The following is an 18,806-nucleotide window of genomic DNA, read 5'->3' as shown; positions in this document are numbered from 1 at the left end:
CAACTGAACAGCTATCCCCAAGAGTGGAGCACCACGATGCAAACGCACCCCGCAAACATGTTTGCTCTATGAAATATGCACACTACTAATGACATCCAGTAAACACACACACACACACACACACACACACACACACACACACACTGCTGCTGCTGCCTTTGCAGACAGGCAAGAGACAGAGAGCTATCAGTACGATGAGCATTGGATAAAGGCCTCAATATACTTCTGCATCCTTCTCCGTCCTCGAAAAAAAATGGGCGGGCGGTGGATTCAGAACAATTTAATACTAATCAGCCCTACATACTACTCCGACGGCTATGCGTGCTGAAACCTATTCAACGCCAGACCACTGGGTGGGGTAACGACTATTTGTCGAGGCCGGAGCTACCCCATCAACTCTTTGTTGGAAGTCATTGATGGTTTTTCCTCACTCCTCCCATCTGTCACCAACCTCACATGTAAGCTACCTGGAGACATGTAGCTTAGTTATAATTAGCAGTCTAATGCTTTATATACACTTGAGAAGGCTAATGTATCTCCATTGTGGTGGTCATTTTTTGTGGAAAACATAGTAGTGATCTATAACAAAACGATATGCTTATCTTACATACAATATAGAAACGATTTTAAAACGATTCAATAAAATGAATACGTTCTTATTTTCTTTGGTATTTTTGTCACATTCAGATTTGCAATGATTTCTGGGTAACCTAATACGTAGCCTATGGTGCGTGATTTTTCGCTTTATATCACTACATCACTATGACAACGCACTCACTCATTGTCGGCCACGAGGTGGTTGCCCTTGTCAAAAGTGGTAACCTGAATGTGTCACTATGAAACAAAGCATGCACACTTCAAACAAAATTACCCCGCAAACTCTGAGGAAAGGGCCAGAAAAATAAACCCACTGCAATCATCAAACCAATCAACATGCAGTGTTATAGTTATATCAGCCACACAACAAGAGCATTCATACACATACATGCCAATAAACATGATTCTGATTCTGATACCTTAACATACAGTTGTGAGACTGCCTTTTCAACCATGAATATGATGAAACACATACAGGAGCACACTCACTTATGATCCTCTGCCTGGACACCTTTAATGCCCAATTTTCAAGAAGACGATCTTAGAGAAATCGTTTTTTTTGTGTGTGGTAGTCGTTTATTGTATAAAGGCGTGCCAAAGTGTCCCTCTACGACCGAATCGGAGAAGTAAAAAAACGGCCTTAAGGGTGGGGGGTTGTGAATGATTAATCATCGATTAGAATGGAGCCAGCAGCACAGTACTTCTGCCCAGCCTGGGCAGTGGGCACGTCAAGAGCATTCAGCCTTGTGTGGATGGGAAAGGTATGAGTGAGTGGATGAGGACAGAGAGAAAGAGAGAGAGAAAGAGAGAGAGAGAGAGAGAGAGAAAGAAGGAGGGAGGGTTGGTTTGTTTCCTCTCCTCATCTAAAGATTTGGATATTTAATTACAGCACACTTTGGTCCCCTAGGGATTGGCATAGTCTTTCAGTCATTTGTGTACATGTACATGTTCTTTTCTTTTCTTTTTTTTTGTACCCCCCGTGCTCACACACACGCACAGACACCCACAAGCTCCCGGGGAGATCTACTGGGGGTGTGGTGCTTTCTGTTTCTGTGGCAGAGAGATGGCCATATGCAGGATACTCCAGTCATTCCACACAACCCATTTATCCTTTTTCTTTCTCTCTATTCATTTCTCTTTCTCTCACACACACACACACACACACTCTCTAGTTTTCACCTTCCTCTCACCTGTTGACAGTGGTCCCAAGTATTTTGGTCCCCGTCTTTCTTTCCTCTGAAGTCATACTCCTATTTATGTGATCCCGAATTTCTAACCTCGCCTCCCTGAACTCCAAGCCAAGCTCAATGACCAGTGTTTTTAAAAAAAAAAATTATAAACAATGGGCCGGCCTCCCGTGCAATGGGTGTCCTTAACAACAAAACAGGCCCCATTCTCAGAGCATGGAAAACAGCCTTTGCCATTGACGGCCAAGTTAATGGGTAACCCGGAGCATCCAAACAAGCCCAGTTCCCACGTCAGAGGGTGTGTGGGACATCACGAGGACAGAGGACACTTGGACTGAGCACATCAGACAAGTACTACACAGTCAGGGACTTAGATTACACAAACAACTATCACCATCAGCCATCACTTGTAATCAGGTACTCCTGAACAAGAATGCAATTGGCTATATATGGCTGATATTTTTCATATTATCAAATTGACCTAAATATGAGCGTTTTAATGTATAAAGGTCTGTGCCACTTGACCTAATGAGCAAAGAACAAAGAACACTGTTAGCTATCCTTTTGGATGAGGTTTCATGTTTTTTTGGAAAGTGTGTGTACGTGTATGTGTGTGTGCAAAGGAATGCCGGGTGCGGTGCAGCTTTTCCTTGACAGGGAGGTGGTGGTGGGGTCACCACGGGGTGCCCGTCATTCAAAATGAACGGTTGCCCCCCTCAAAATCCTGCGTCCTCTCTCAAGAGACCCCAAAAGTTCCAGAATGCGATGAGATCATTTCCTGTCCAAAGGCCACCATTCCATTAAGGGTACTGCCATTTCCACACAGGCGCCTGATTGGAGGAAACAACTTGACTGCTTTCGCGATGAGCTACTTCAGCTATGTCAGACTGAGTAGGGCTCATTGACTCAAATGCTTTAAACTAAGGAAGATCAGCAGTTCATCAGCAGTTGATGAAAGTTGAGACAGAGATTATTAAAGGAGTTATCATCCTGAAACTGCATCTGATTGCAAACTAAAAACATGTTTCAAACAAGCCTGTAACTTACCAGGACACCCACATATCTCCCCGTCAGGCAATTGCACACACACACTGTCACAATTAAAACCCAGCAAAAGAATACTTTGAATCTGTGAGCTGCATACAGGGTCCTTCACAGGCACCCAGCCCCCAATCATCAAAGTCTTGGGCACTTCAGCACCTCAGCTCAGAGAGGGGTGGGCAGTGTCCTGGTACTGGGGGGTGGGGTTCACTGAGTTGGGTTTCAACAAGGGCTTGGGTTACAAAGTTAATTGCCTGGTGAAGAACAGTTCAATTTTAACAATGTCAACTGCATCACCCCCTTTACCCCTCTTGTCTTCTCCCCCCCCCCCTTCACCCCACCCCTTTTGCTCCACCTTTCAGCATTTATGAGCCTACAATCCCAAACTCAGTGCCTCCACAACTCCTCTCCTGTCTTTCTCCACCTCCTTTCCACTCTGCTCTGCCAGGGACGAGATTACAGCATGGAACACTGGTGGAAAATGAGCGCCATCGTGTCACTTACCCCTCCGGTCAGCTCGCTGGCTTTGTTCCGTCAGCGAGAATAAGGCTTAAACTATTTAATGCCCTCGCTCGCTCGCTCGCAGGCCCCGCCACTCGGAACAAAAGCTTACAGGCCGGAGCCTCAACGGGACTCCTAAACAACACACTAGTTTTGCTCTCATTTTTAGCCGTTGTTGTTGTCGTTTTCGGTCGTCTTTGTCAGGAGCATGAGATGAAGCATTTTATTTAAAAAAAGAAAACAGAGAAACAGAAATGCTAATGAAAAACTGAGAGGAATGAGGAGCGCTAGCCAAACAACAGAGCAGCCACATGGAGGCCTTTGATGGCAGCAACAGATGGCACAAAAGTTTAAAGAACAAGTGCAGAGTAATTTAATTATCAACACAGACCCAAGTGCATGACCACGCTAATGATCAAGTACAACACCAACCAGCTCCAGCTCAGGCCCCATATGCACACCCATCTTGCCCTAAACCCACCCAAAAGATGCATCTGCCCTCACCCACCTCGCCATAAACCCACCCAGTGACACTGCAGAAAAAGGAGGCTGCCCTCATTTAGTGACTCCTACCTTGAAAGGCCACACAGAGGATGTCTTGGTCATAAACTGCCCAAATGTCCATTTATTCAGGACTGTGGGTAACAACCCAAACAGGAAGCCCAAATGTGTGTGTCTGTGTCTGTGTATGTGTGTGTGTGTGTATGGGGGGGGGGGGGGGGGGGGGGGGGTAATCACCTTACCAGTGGGGTTGGTTGGGGGGGCAAGGAAAGGGTCTTCCTGTCTTCCTGTCTGTCTAAAGACCAAAAACCAAAGTAGGAGGGGAGCACCCCTACACAACCACAGCCCAATTTCCTCTGGCAATAAACTCCCCCGTGCAGACGACCTGCAAATGTTACTGTGACAACTGTGACATCAACCACAAGAGGCAATGTCAAAGCCTTTGAAAGGAACGATGTGAACCGCAATGGCTAAGTTGGAGAGCCCGAAGCAGAGAATGGCAGAGAATGAGAGGGAATGACAGTGAACATGGTTCCATTGTGCTGTATCTCAACCTCAGACGGCCACACCACACAGAGGTGCTGCTCAAGAAGTTGTGAGTTGTGCTCTTGCCTGACATGCAAGGTGTTTATCATACGTATACTTGTGTACACATGCACTTTCTGAAAGAAACATTCTTGAGAAGAGTTTTCTCAACGCTACCAAGGCCCTTTTTCAGGCCATGCAAACTTTTGCCTGCATTCACATGGTATGGAACTAGGACAGGAACTAGCCCTTTTGTAGTGACCTAAAGTCTAAAGTTCCACAGCAGCCTGTTCTGCACTCACTCCATGGTAAGTGCTTTCCCAAGGCCTGATATCTACTGGATAAGGATCTACAAAAAAAGGGGTTTGTTCCATCAGTCAAAGAGTGCCTAGTGCCTAATGCAAGGCAGCCTGAAGTACTGGACTAGACTGCTTGTCGGATTATTCTGTGCCCTACTGATTGACCTCTCCCAGACTATGCCAAAGAGCGTCCCTCTGTACACCCAGCGCATAAGGCCCACCGCTGAAGCTTGGGTTGAGCTAAAACCTCAGATCACACCTGAAGCTAAGCTCCTTGTTTATTAATTGATGTAACTTTGGTCCTCAGACTTACGTCCAACACTTCCAAACCCAAGAAAGGGGGTTATTTATAGCGCTGGGGGTGTGAGAGCACTCTGGGTTAATCTCACCTCAGCCCTGTTGACGTATGACACTCTGATGTGTCAGATGTGCAGAGTTAGGAAAAAAAATATTTTTTCTTTTTCTTCAACAAGGTGCCCACCGTACTGGAGAGCGAGTAGGGTCATTTACATGTCTGTTTTTTGTAACCCGCTCTGACGGAATCGGTTTCGCGAGTAGGTGTGAAAAATTCTAAGGGAATTGGCTCTTGTTGTTAAGCTGTTCCATGGACCGAAGTTTAGTCCGCTTACCTTGCCTTGGGCATGCGCAAAGGGCGCAAAGGGCGCAAAGGGGTTCCTCCCACTTTCTCCCGTGAGAGCACGAGACGAATATTGTCTTGTGTTGCACTTGCTTGATATTTGACTGTTAGGAAAATTGTTGGCAAGCTAGCCAACATAGCTATGACAATAACATTACAAATAGGCATCCATTTCCAAGCGTGTTATAACAAGCTAGCTAACGTCGCTGACTAGATGTCTTCCTAGCGGCTGAACTTAGCGAAACCTGTTGAAATTGCTTACTTTGTTTATGACAAACTAGCGAGTAACACTCCCGCTAAGCGGCTTACCTGCCCCCTCTCGGTACATGTTACATCGGACTTGCTGAAGCGGACTACCGACCGAAAGAGGCCTACATTTTTTCGTTCGGTACATGAGGCAATTATAGCCGTCTTTCGAGCCATAAGCGGGCTAAACGCCTCAAGAGCGGCTTATATTGACACATGTAAACACGGCTAGTGACTGAGTGAGCGTGGATCTGTTAGAGGTGGTCCAGCAAAATATACGCAACTAGGTGGGAGAAGGACTTGTGGGGAGGCACGGAAACTTCAACTTAGATGGAGCCCAAAATAAAGCAGCTAAAGAGGAGGGCATCCCATTACATGCTGCAGTCCTTTGGCAGTGGTGATGAGGCGCTCAGAGCAGCTCAATGCAGTGCTGATGGTAAAGAGCAGCTCAATGCAGTGCTGATGGATCAGAGCAGCTCAATGCAGTGCTGATGCTGATGGCTCAGAGAAGCTCAATGCAGTGCTGATGGCTCAGAGCAGCTCAATGCAGTGCTGATGGTGAAGAGCAGCTCAATGCAGTGCTGATGGTGAAGAGCAGCTCAATGCAGTGCTGGACTGGACTAGTGACTGGCTGCACTGCAGCACCCTAATGTGCGACTCACAGAATGCTGATATCTGGGCCTAAAGAAGTCTGCCTGAGAGCAAAGACCATGGCAAAGAGGACATTTAAAAAACTGGTTCATGTGTGACTGTGTTTACGTGTGTGATTTACTGTAAAATTAGACAACGCACGTAACAAGAAGATTCCTCTATAAAAATGCCAATGCAAAACTGCCCACCATTAAATTACGTAAGAAGTCATGGAGAATTGCTGTCATTGCATTACCTCACATGAATTCCATTATTATGGTCAACCTGGCTGTACTAATAATATGACTACCCAATCTTCTGTAAGGACCTTAAAATTGATAGCTACCTGATGCAAGCTCATACTGTTTTCCATGCCAGGCTATCAACAGATCTGGCAAATCTGTGCAGCCTGTGATTCAGCCCAGGGTAACGGCAGGCTAAGTAGCCAGGCACTAACTAGGTTGAGTTGAGCTATGAATCAAGAGTCCATGGCTTCAGGGTTTGAAGCGTTCAACTACTCGAATTAATTAGTAGAGTGAGTGAGTAATTTGAAAATAACTAAAGATTCAACTGGATTGTACTTTACAGCGAAAGCCAGCATTACCTAGCAGTGCCACTGGACACTGCCAATGACTGAATACTTTGACCCCAACCAGCACGCCACCTAAAGTATACCGCCAGAGTAACATCTGGGGGAAATTTAGGCCATAAGCATCCTTTTAGTATCTTACACAGTTTGGGTGTATTTTTGCCTCAGGCGCTGTTCCATAAGAGAACACAATCTAAAGAGATCTCCTCATTATCAATGAGATTAAATGTGAGATTTAGCCTTAAATCTCCTGCTTCTCATATTTCTATATAGACCAAACCTCACCTGTGGTGTTGAAAGAGACATCTCAACAGAGATAGATCACATCTCAGGACAACCTTGGTGTTTGGGGATGTGACACAACAGTTCACAATAAATCACATTTATTTGGCCTACGACAAGAAGAAGCTGTTGTGGAGAGGGGTAGCTAGGTAGCTAAGTAGATTTTACACAAAAATGTATTTCTTGTGTGATTTCTCCTAAGGGATTTTAGGAGAAATATCTGTGATTAAATTCATACATAATTGAAATGATAATGAGATTGCATCTAGGTCTCCCGAGCTATCAAAGCTCCATCTTTGAGAACTAAACCTTTCCTATGGGGTCGTCTGGACAAGAATGAAAGGATTCCTCTCTTTCCATGTGGTCTCGGACAATAGTGAGTTATTCGCCTTGAAATGGAAATGAACCCTAGTGACTAGTGACTGTTTACGGCAGAGATAGTGACACACACACACTCTGAATTTTACCTCTGCATTTTACCCATCCAGGGTAGTGATACACACTAACCCGGAGCAGTGAGCTGCTTTTGAGCGCCCGGGGAGCAGTGATTGGGGTTAGGTGCCTTGCTCAAGGGCACCTCAGCTGTGGATGTGGGCATGGGAGAGAGGTGCTCTACCACCTCCCCCGCCCACATTTTTCCTACTGGTCGGGGTTTGGACCGGCCACCCTCCGGTTAGCAGCCCGAAACCCTAACCAGAAGGCCACAGCTGCTTATGTACCTGTATGCAGAAACTTGAAGTCTGAAGCATGCCCAGCAAGACTTCATGGTTCTCCATCTTAAAGGTGTCATACCAGACACCTCATTAATGACACTCCCCCAAACCTGAGAGTGTCACCAGCTAACCAAGTGTTACCACCTCCTCCTCCTCCTCCTCCTCCTCCTTATCCTTCGGGGAGGTCCCATGGGGTCTCCATGAAACCAAACAAATGACATCCCATAATGTTCACAGGCCACAACGAGTTAGTACATAGCTGTATGTACAGCTATCCTGAACCTCTCATGGTGGTTTGTGCAGCGAAAGGCTATGACCCAACCATTTTCTAATGCTAATGTTGAGTGTGTAGGTTTGGCAAGAGGAAAGTGGTGTTCGTATGATAACAGGATGCCAATTGTGAGGCCAGCACATACAACGCTGCCCCCCAGAGTCACTCGGAGTGGGTCACGCACGGGTGGGCAACTAAAACCAACAGAGTCGCGCAGAGCAAAGCACTGCAACAGGGTCCACAGCCTGATCGGTAAAACTAGCCGACACCCGAGACCGACCCAGAGGCACGGGAGGAGGGGACTGGCTGCAAAAGAAGTAGTATGTGTGTGGGGGTGAGTTTGTGAGGTGAGCGGGGGGACATGTTTGGGTGGGTGGGTGGGGGGGCAAGGTGGTCAAATAACAGCGAAGTTCAGACAGAGTTGAAGCCAATTGCTTGTCAGGCTGCATCTGTTAACATTTACCGCCAAACCAGTCCTTTTTGGGGGGGGGATGGAGAAAGAGACAGAGAGGGAAAGAAAACCTGAGGGGAAAGAAGGGGTATGCATGTGGCGGAGGGTGCTCTTACACCCCCTACATGAGGCTCTTTCTCTTTTACAATGGAAAAAGGCATGAAAACACATCCCCCCCACCCCCCCCCACACACACACACACACACACACAACCCCTCCCCCCCCCCCCCCCCCCCCCCACCCATACGACATCAGAGACCCTTTTCTCACAAACACAGAAATAACACACACTGAACTCATTCAGGTGCAACTTCTTCAACTCCCTCTCACACACAGACGAGAAACTGACAGGAAACCGTGACGTCCCAGGGAGCTGCGCAGGGGGCGGTGACGCCATTAACAAACCACACATGGGCACGCAACACACACACACACACACACACTAGTCTGTTTATCCTCACACACAAATGAGTGGCCTGTGCTAAACAAGCTCCTGAATGTTTTGTTTTGTTTGTAAGGTTGACCTACCCAAAGCACAATAGAAGACAAAGACGAGGAAGAGGAGGATGTGGAGGAAGACGATGTGATGCATACTGCCTACCCTCTCTCGAGGGGAAAAGCAGGTTTGGAAAATGGAAACACAGAGGTAAACAAACAAACAAATAAATAAATAAATAAATAAATAACTTAACAAAGAGAAAGAGAGAAGCTACAGCTGATCCCCTGGTGTACCTGAGAAATGGCAGCCTGTCTGGTGCCCCCTCCTCCCTCCCTAACCATACACCAAAACACACACACACACACACACACACACACACACACACACACGTCCATCACTGGGCGACCAGGGATACATTTCTCCCTCCAACCAGTTAAATATTTTATCAGCTAGCATAAGAACCTGTGGGCTCTGAAGGCCAGGGGTTTCTTTTGTTTGTTCCTTAATTGAGGAAGAGGTGGGGGTTGTGTGTGTATGCGTGTGTGTGTGTGTGTGTGTGTGTGTGTGTGTTTAGAGGAGGGGTACATGCTGCGCTTCATATTCTCTGAACATAACCCTGGCTCGAGGGCTGGTCATCACTTTGAAGTATGTTCTCTTTGCCACACCCTCTTCTCCCTCTTCCTTCCTGTCCATATACATTGTGTGTGTATGTGTGTGTGTGTGTGTGTGTGTAAGTATGTGTGTGTGTGTGTAGGTGTGTGTGTGTAGGTTTGTGTGTGCCTGCCTGCATTTCTCTCTGTGTGGACTCATGGAGGGAGCACGGAACAGTTTTGGCGCGTTACAGGAATGAAACGACCTTGAGCCAGGCAGCGTGCGGGACTGTGTTGCCACGGCAACGGCGCCTCTCACAACCAGTAACAGCTGGATGCAACACACACACACACACACACACACGCACACACGCACACACGCACACGCACACACGCACACACACACACACACACGCTCCCATAATTTGTGGCAAGAGCAGCTACGTTAATAAAAACAACAAATTAATAGATCCTCTCTTCCTCTTCATGATCTTCATTGTGATCTTCTTTCCCCTCCATTTTCTTTCATTCACCAACAGCACAATAGAGAACGCTCAGCAGGGAGACTGACGCGGACCTGCATGAAAATCACCATTTTAATATCCTGCTCACAAACCCAAGGCTTCCAAAGATCCAAGCAGGACTCGGCTTTGCAATCCGTCGCATCCCCAGATCTGCACTGTGGTGTCACTCTGACTGACTTGTATGTGCTACAACCTGACAGTTGGTTAAGGGAGACTTTCTACAAAGTGTACGGACAAGAGGAAGAGAGGCCCGAAAAAGCACACATCTTTAACAGTGCCAGAATCACTCCATCAATTATATAGACTTCACAAATGACCTAAACTTGGAGGAGAGGCTGCCAAGTCTACCCAGGATGTCACTAAATGAATTTACTGTGTGGCCCATCTGGAAACCATTTTGGGTGGAGGAGTTGAGAGATGGCGTTGGATGGCTACAGTAGCACAACGCCTGTGTGTGAGAGCATCACCCTCCCTCTGGCTTTGTCACACACACACACACACACACACACACACACACACACACACACACACACACACGTTTGTTTAAAGAACGAGAGGGCAGAGAGGCTGGCATGAAAACGTCTGCCCCTCTTGAACTCTCATCCTGACACGTTCCTCCTCTCTTACCCCACACTCCCCCTCTACGTCTCTCCACACAATGCTCTCCGCACAGGTTTGCCAAGCCTCTTGGTTAGCACTTGAAACGTGTTGCTTTGGTTTACTCTTTCTGCCCACTGGATCATTGCTCAGTCTGAGGTGGCCGATGGCGTCTGTGCCATCAGCACTTCAGTGAGTGGAGACAGTGGGGGCAGAGTGAGACAGAGACAGAGAGAGAGAGAGACAGAGACAGAGAGAGAGTGAGTGAGACAGAGAGAGAGTGAGTGAGACAGAGAGAGAGTGAGTGAGACAGAGAGAGAGAGAGAGAGACAGAGAGAGTGAGACAGCGACAGAAAAAGAGAAAGAGCAAGGTTCCCCTGGAACACACGCAGTGAGCCACACTCCCCAACTCTCCTCACTCCCCAACTCTCCTCACTCCCCAACTCTCCACACATTCTTATTGAGGCGCTAGTCTCCACCTCCTTAGGAGTATATGCCTTGAGAGCCAAGGCAATTTATCTTCTCTCTAGCAGTTCCTCTCTCCTCTCGCTCTCGCTTGTTTCTCAGGCACCGACCCCATGGTCCCTGAACGAGGGGAGGGGAATGCCATTCATTCCAACATCAATGAGAAAATTAGGAAGAGAGAAAGTTCTGAGAGATGGAAGAGGCTGATAAAAAAAGAACTCACTGCAGCCAAAGGACAACGCAACAAGTTCCCTTTTCTAGCTCAGCTCACTCTTGTTTTCTTTCACACAAGAGGCCATTTCAAGTACACAAAAGTACACCAGCTAGTAGGGACATTTTCTTGCCTAAACAAGTCAACAAGTGCACTGCTTTTTTGATTTGATAAATATGCAGTTTTACTGGGAGGGCCTCACTTTATATCCATTCTCAGTGAACAATGCTTCCAAACTAAATAATGGGGAGAGTCAGCATGATTAAGCCTCAATAAGGTCAAACATGATTTCTTTCCTTCACCAGGGGTCCATAAAAAACAAATGCCGGATAACTTGTTGCAGGGAGATAGCCTGGACAGCGGAGAACCCAGACAGAGATCCAGGCAGACAACTCTTCCTTCGCAGACACCAGGATGCTTGCAGAGGGAGGAGGAGGAGGAGGAGGAGGAGGAGGAGGAGAAACAGGACATAAAAGGGGGAGGCCAAAAGAATGGAATCTTTCTCCAACACTCCTCCTCAGATGTGAAACAAATGCATCACTGCAAGATTATTTCATCTTCAATATGCACGGACACACTGAGAGGCCTCCACCAATCCCCAGCCTTCCATCCACCCCACATACACACCCCCCTCAGCCTGGGAAAGGGACAGGTCAGGACAGAGGATCAGTTCACATCTATCAGGGGTTCAATTAAGGAGCACAACAATCACACCATACTTTCCTTCCATATACAACAAAAACTGCTCGTAGGAGACGAGCCTGGATAAATGAAGGCAAGATGGTAAACTAGAGAAAAAGCACAACGTGGAGAGACAAAAGGACCATGAGATGCACAAAAGAATCGAGAAGCAACCGTAGAGGCACAACCGCTGAGCAGAGCGAGAGAAGGGGAGGGGAGGGAGGGACAGTTGGAGAAAGAAGGAAATAGGAAGGAACAGCAAAAGGGGAAAAAACGACAGGCAGACCAACAAACAGCATTCCTACTGCATGCTGCTCTTCCTAAGTCCCTGTGAATCTCTCTCCCTCCCTTACTTACCTCTCTCTCTCTCTCTCTCTCTCTCTCTGTCTGTCTGTCTGTCTGTAGTGCTTCGCTGCAACTTCGCTGCCCCCCCCCCCCCACACACACACACACACACACACACACACACACACACACACACACCACCACTCCACCCTACCCCACCCCCTCATCCTGACCCAGCCGGCGCACACCTCCCCACCCCCACCCTCTCTGAAGCTCACACTCCTCCACTGCCGCTTAGCTTGTGACAGACGTGATGCATCACTGTCACCGCAGCAACCAGCCCCTCCCCCTTCCTTCATTCATTCATTCATTCATTCATTCATCCCGGTGTCCCCCGCAGCGCAGGCCACAGGCCCCTGGCAGCATGGCGCTGTCCGACCACCCTGCTCCTGCACGATTTAGGAGCCCTCCGCGCTCACGGGACAAGCAAAGGGGGCAAGGCAGAGAGGGAAAGGGAGCAAAAAGCCATGTTAATTGAGAGTGTCGGCACTTGGAGAGGGGAGAGAGTGAGACATGGCTGTAAATCAGTAGACTCGACCGGCACGCTTGTTCCGCCCAACACACTTCCTCCCTTTGCCGGCAGACATACATCACGGGCTAAATTGAAGAAGAGTGTCTTTTGTCTCAGATGTGACTTACTTGGCTAATGGCACGATGGTCACCAAATTGTTAAAAATGGGTGATTATCCAACATGTGTTTAAATTTTGTTCACCTGTGATCAAATGACAAAGTTAAGTGTCCTCAGGGGGCTTGTTTAACTGGCGTCTAATATAGTTGTCTGGGCAGTTGTCAAAATGGATGCATTGCCAATACTCAGGTTTGCTCAAGAGGATATGAAATTCTAAATCCCCTTCCCAACAATATTCCTCTTATATTATAAGAGGAATATTGTTGGGAAGGGGATTTAGAATTTTCACCAGTAGGAGCAATCTGCTCAAAGAGTTGGCTTCAGAACATTTAACATTTGTATACAATTATTGCATTTATAATATATAAAATTATTACATTTCTAAAGTGAAAATTGTACTTGGTTTCTTTCCGTACATGTTGTCTCAACATCAGTCTCGGCTTCAAACTGTACCTCACACAACAAGCACGATGAAAGGCTGTAACATACAGGTCTGGCTCACCCAATTGAATGAGAGCATGCAGCAGGTGAATTATTTTGAACACTTGATCATCATGTGATTAGCCAAGTTAGACGTAGGCAGATAAACGGGTGATCATCGTTCGTAAATTGCACTCACCATCATTGTTTAGCTGTGCACGGACAAGCCATATTTAGTAAGTTACGTGTTTCAGGCTTAGTTGTTTACCAGAAAAAATGCACTGCTACCCAAAACCCCCCACACAAAAAAAGCAACACACACAAACATACATAACTGGAGACGTGAGATAAAGATTGCATCTTGCTCAACTTCCCATTTTGTTCAACACAGCATGAAATCACTTTTCCTACTAACAGCACAAAGTCCGATTGTATCACACAACATGATGAGTCCCAAGTGAGTCCCTTATATGACCTGAAGAGACACATATAGGAAAACACGTGAGATGATCCAAATAAACAACATGTTTCCATGCATGCACGTTAATGCTGCATTTGGAAGTAGGCCATCAATGAGAGGGTCAAAGTAGAGTACTAGAGGCACCCATAAACTTTGGAGTGAAGCCAGCAGTAAGGTTTCAACAAAAGTGTTAAACCACCCTCAACTTCTCTGTGTCCACGGTAGACAACAACGAGGCGGGGCCTTACCTGGGTGGTGTCCTGTGGCATTTAAATTACTGGTATAAAGCTTTAAAGGAGCCATTAAAGTGGCATCATCCCACAGGTGGAGAATATTTTGCCAGCAGTGGCACGTGGCTTAATGATAAGGACTCACCTGGCAGCCATCCCACCAACAAGGCACAGGGTTTAGCTGCACCCCCACTCTGCCACACCTCCGTCTAAAGAGGATTAAATCTCCTGGTCCGTCCTCACTCAACACATGTTTCCCTAACACGTTATACACATCATCATGAATCTCCATCCCTCAGTCAGTGCTTCAATCTCCAACCTGTTCCCCCCCTCGGCCCAGCGCTGCATTAGGTCACCTATAGTAGGCCAAGGTAATCTTGCTAAGACAAAGCAGGCAAGAGGGTCACCGATGCCACACTTGTTAGAATGTCTTAGCCTGGATCCATGACTCATCCTAATCTCTTTGTCTTCACCTCACACAGCCAGCATATAAGGCCATCTTCTATACTGACTGGCAGAGATGTGTGCCACACATTGCTCAACTGTAGCAACTACAGAGAAAAATAAATTATAAACTGGTCATAAATGATTCCCCATAAGTAGGCCTATCTAGTCCTTTATTGATTGTTATTAAGGTTTTCCTGGATCAGACCTTATTTGGGGTGTGTGTGTATGTAGGTTTGTGTGTGCCTGGGGGGGGGGGGCATCACGTCCACATCAGTACAGGGCTACGAGGCAAAGTGGTGTCCTCCTTACACTACAATGGGGCAACTGGGTTATCAACATTAGCCTTCACTCCGCCGAAGAATGTTTGGATTACACTGATAAAAAGTGCCTTGAGCTGTACACTAAAGGAAGAGTAGGCAAACTTGGCAATATATTATTGCGATATAAAATGCGAAACAAGTAATCAGTTCTGCTTTAAGAGCAAGCGCTTTCGGTTTTGAAGACCGTCACTTTGAATAGTTGAACCAACCTAGGTAGTCGTTACAACATTACAACAAGCAAAGCTGTGTTACTTATGAGGAATGGTCGAAACGTGTTACCATTTTCATAACGTTTCGTTTCTACCGCCGCTCAATTTAAAAATGTTGCTCACAGGACTACGTTAAGTAGCCTATATGTGCACACTGCTAGGCAAGGTTTGTTCATGGAATAGCCTATGCTTAAAAGAAAACAGAGCCCGGTGAAAATGGTTTGTGGTTACTGACTGATTACCCTTTGGTGTCGTGTGCTTTGTAGTTTTTGTGGTCAAAATGTGCTACTGTTCTTTTTCAGAATAAGGATAACTTTGATACTTGTCAATGGATGTCTTCGGTAGTCAGTGGCCGCAAAAATTCACGTATCCCGATAAACGGGGTCGTGCCCGGGTGACGTGCAGCGAGTCGACACTCCTCCCACTGATACCACGACCCCAATGATATCCTTTAAGGTAGTGCATTTATGATGAATCTGGGAGCTCGAGCTTATGGGGAAATATCTACTAACATTCCGTTATAATCTTCTGTAGAAATCATGTCATGAAGACGGTCATGACATGATAGGACACAACACGAATGCACCAACTGTCTATCCTCCTGTTATGTACATATTTAGTCTAGTGTATTGCAACCCTAATCATGGTGAAGTGACTGTCATACCAAGACAATTTGAAGTGTAAGCCAGCACATTTGTTTCCGCAAGATTGCTCCAACACACCAATCCAGCGAAAATAGCCGGACTGTCTTTAGTTCGAAGCTATCGAACTCACCTGTACAAAATGGGTAACACATAGCGTGCTGCTCAGACACTGTCTTACTGTTATGCAAGTCCCCTTAACGTAGAGTAGCCTTCCCCAGGCAGAAGAGTCCTAACCTTAACTCTGCTGCCACACAAAGTAGAACAGGAGGACATGTATTTTAAATACCTGCCATTCACGTAGGCCTACTACGGTGCAGATCATTCGTAATATGCTAATTTCGTCATGAAAATAGTTTCTTGGGTCTTGCCACAAACTTCACTCGCTTACGTTAAATTCAGACCAATCGAAGAGGATATTTCACATCGCAATAGGCGACTATACTCACTCTTATTTCGTAACTCACAGCTTCGCTTTTCAGTTGATAATGTGTAACTTGTGCTAATACATTTAGCCTCAGTTCTGGAACAGTCATTCAGAATATGATACATTCTTACCCTCAAAATAAACCAGCATGCACGGCACTATGCTACTATGTGTTGCGGTTGCGAGTCTACGCGAACATCTGTGGTGGACGAAGTCTGAGAATTTCCGTCATATCAAGCCGGGCACAATAACGTTGTGCACCAACAGAGATGCGTTAATGTCAGACACTAGCAAAACAAACAAAGCGACAAACTTACCAATTTAAACGTATCCTGGCGAGCACCCAATTTTCTTTTTCCTCCACTATTAACTCTCCGCCATCTTCCGCACTGTGTTTGTTTAAATGGGAAACACTCCCAAAGCGAAATCAGCCAGCTTGTTGCCGACGATGGGAATTCTGGGTAAAGTAGTCCGTAACTGCATTCTCTGAGTCCAAGTGGTGACAGCCCTCCGAGTTCCAGACTACAAGTACATGTATGCTTAAAGAGCAAAGACTGAACTCCTATGTAGACGGCTGGCAGCGGTGATATGAGAAACATGCCACAGTATTTATTTATAGTTAACCTGAGAAGCACCCTGAAAGCAAACAATGACCTAGGGGCAAAATGTTCGTGATATATAAACCTGGATTATCATGTAATGATAGGCCTACTTGTTCTGTGAGTGCATACAATACAGTCAACACCTTTCAATGAAACAATTTAACCCCCTTTGTAAATTTTTCTATGAAGGAGAAACGATCAATTAAACATTTCTCGAAATGTCAAATTGGGATTTTTCCCTTTTAATTAAGGCTATTTTTCAAATTGACATAATAATAATATGCAATAGGCCTACCTGAAATAGCAACAGGTCAAGTATTAATAATAATAATAATAATAATAATGATGATGGCCATTTCTATAGCCTTCTGAAAGTATTTCCTTTTTTGATCTTGTCTTTTAAAAATGTGCAGTGTCATAGATTTACTGCCATAAAGGCAACTCATCATTTTTTTTAACAAGGGCCCTGGATTTGCCTTCCCTAACTGGGAGAAACTATCACTGCTAGGCTTGATGCTTTATGCATGAGGCCCATATGTGGACTCCATATGGGAGAGTAGACAGGGTCAGCGTGTGGCCAATGCTGCCCAGCTCGACGTCCTGGGGTCTAAGGCTCGGCCGGCACCTGGCCCCTCATCCAACATAGGCGGGAGGAGGACAGAGAGAGAGAGAGCGAGAGGAACGGGTCTCCATGGTGATCACATGCAGGTGCACCAGCAGAGAGTAACATGTCCACAGTGCCAGAAGGGAAAGAAGGATGGACATGTTAAAAGAGAGAGAGAGAGACAGAGAGAGAGAGAGAGAGAGGAGTGGGGGCAGAAGGGGCAGATAAAAAAAAGAAATGATAAATGAGGTAGAGAGAGGCAGCGAGGGTGGGTGGGAGGGACAGAGAGGGGCTGAGAGGCAAAGAGAGATGGAACAAACGAAAGAAGAAAGGGAAAAACACTGACAGGAAAATTAGAAAGAGTGGCTTTGAAGGAGAAAACAAGACGGGGTTATAAGGAGGAGACACTTTGCAGTTAACTGCCATATTTTTCATCGCACTCTTCACAGTTTAGAGAGAACAAACATAAATGCTCTCTTTTAAAAAGTGAGCAAAGTCTACACATTAGGCTTTGTTTTCTGGTTTCTCAACAGGAACTATTTAAGGTTCCTCTACAAGTCTGTCACAAGCTGTCCTCCCTTTATGCTTCTTTGGCCATCAGATTAACAAACAGTTCCTGCTGTAAAGAACCCCTCTGTTCTCTGATGCCTTGCTTCCTTCTTAGAAAAGGTTCTAGCAGATCCCCTTACTGTTAAAAAGTTATGAATTTTTCTGAATAGACAGAAGTGAAACTCAAATATAAAAACAGTTCTTCTTCAAAGGGAGACAGGGATGCCTGAGAGGTATTTCGCCAAAGAAAAAATGAATAGGGAATGCCACACGTTATTACAGAAAGGACTGCTGCTCTCCACATATCCAAACGAGTTCCAGTTTGACATTGCACATCAGGACAGCAAAGTCCCTTTTTGACATCCCTTTCAGATGCAGTCTGAGATGTATAATGTATATCAAGTATTATTACAAATATTATTAGAAATAATTAACATTATCGTAGACATACAGTACATTTGAACAGAAACTATTAAATGACGCATGGTTTGTGTCCCTCTAAGCACGATCAGCAGAGCCAAGAGTGGATTGCAGTACCATTGCTGTAAGTCCAGTTTGTATTTGCATGCATGTAAATTTGCATGTATGTGGGGAGAGTACTAGTGTGTCTGTGTGTGTGTGTGTGTGTGTGAGGGAGAGAGAGAGACGGAGTGTTTGCTCTCTGCTGTGTGATCTAATGAGGGTGTTGTCAGGGCTCATTGTCCTCCCTCCCCCACCACACAATGCAGATTGAACCGATGCAGCCTTCAGCATGTGTGAGAGTGTAGCCTCTTCTATACCGAGATCATGCAATAGTGCCGTTAAGAACACCCCTCATAATGGCGCCTTCGCTTGTGTAGAACCAACAGAGGCGGCATCAATCCCAGTGTGTGTTTTTCGATAGCATGCTTGCATTCCAGAACTAGGGGCGTGACGTTTGAACATAGTGTCTAAAATGCCGCATTTA

The 18,806-nt window shown here is 46.1% G+C and overlaps 1 protein-coding gene across 1 annotated transcript in view; it reads right to left on the bottom strand.

Annotated features, from left to right (window-relative positions):
* LOC308377457 (nuclear receptor coactivator 3-like) overlaps positions 1 to 16,510 on the bottom strand; it is an 86,192-nt gene extending 69,682 nt beyond the window's left edge. The window contains exon 1 of the mRNA XM_080854115.1: positions 16,423 to 16,510. The gene's annotated coding sequence lies outside the window, so the exon portion shown is untranslated. The remainder of the gene's footprint in view (positions 1 to 16,422) is intronic.
* Between the last annotated feature and the right edge of the window lie 2,296 nt (positions 16,511 to 18,806).

The sequence above is a fragment of the Sprattus sprattus genome, assembly GCF_963457725.1.
Source record: "Sprattus sprattus genome assembly, chromosome: 16".
In the NCBI taxonomy this organism is placed as follows: domain Eukaryota; kingdom Metazoa; phylum Chordata; class Actinopteri; order Clupeiformes; family Clupeidae; genus Sprattus; species Sprattus sprattus.
The sequence above is the reverse complement of the archived record's forward strand: the minus strand, read 5'-3'. Positions and strand labels throughout refer to the sequence as shown.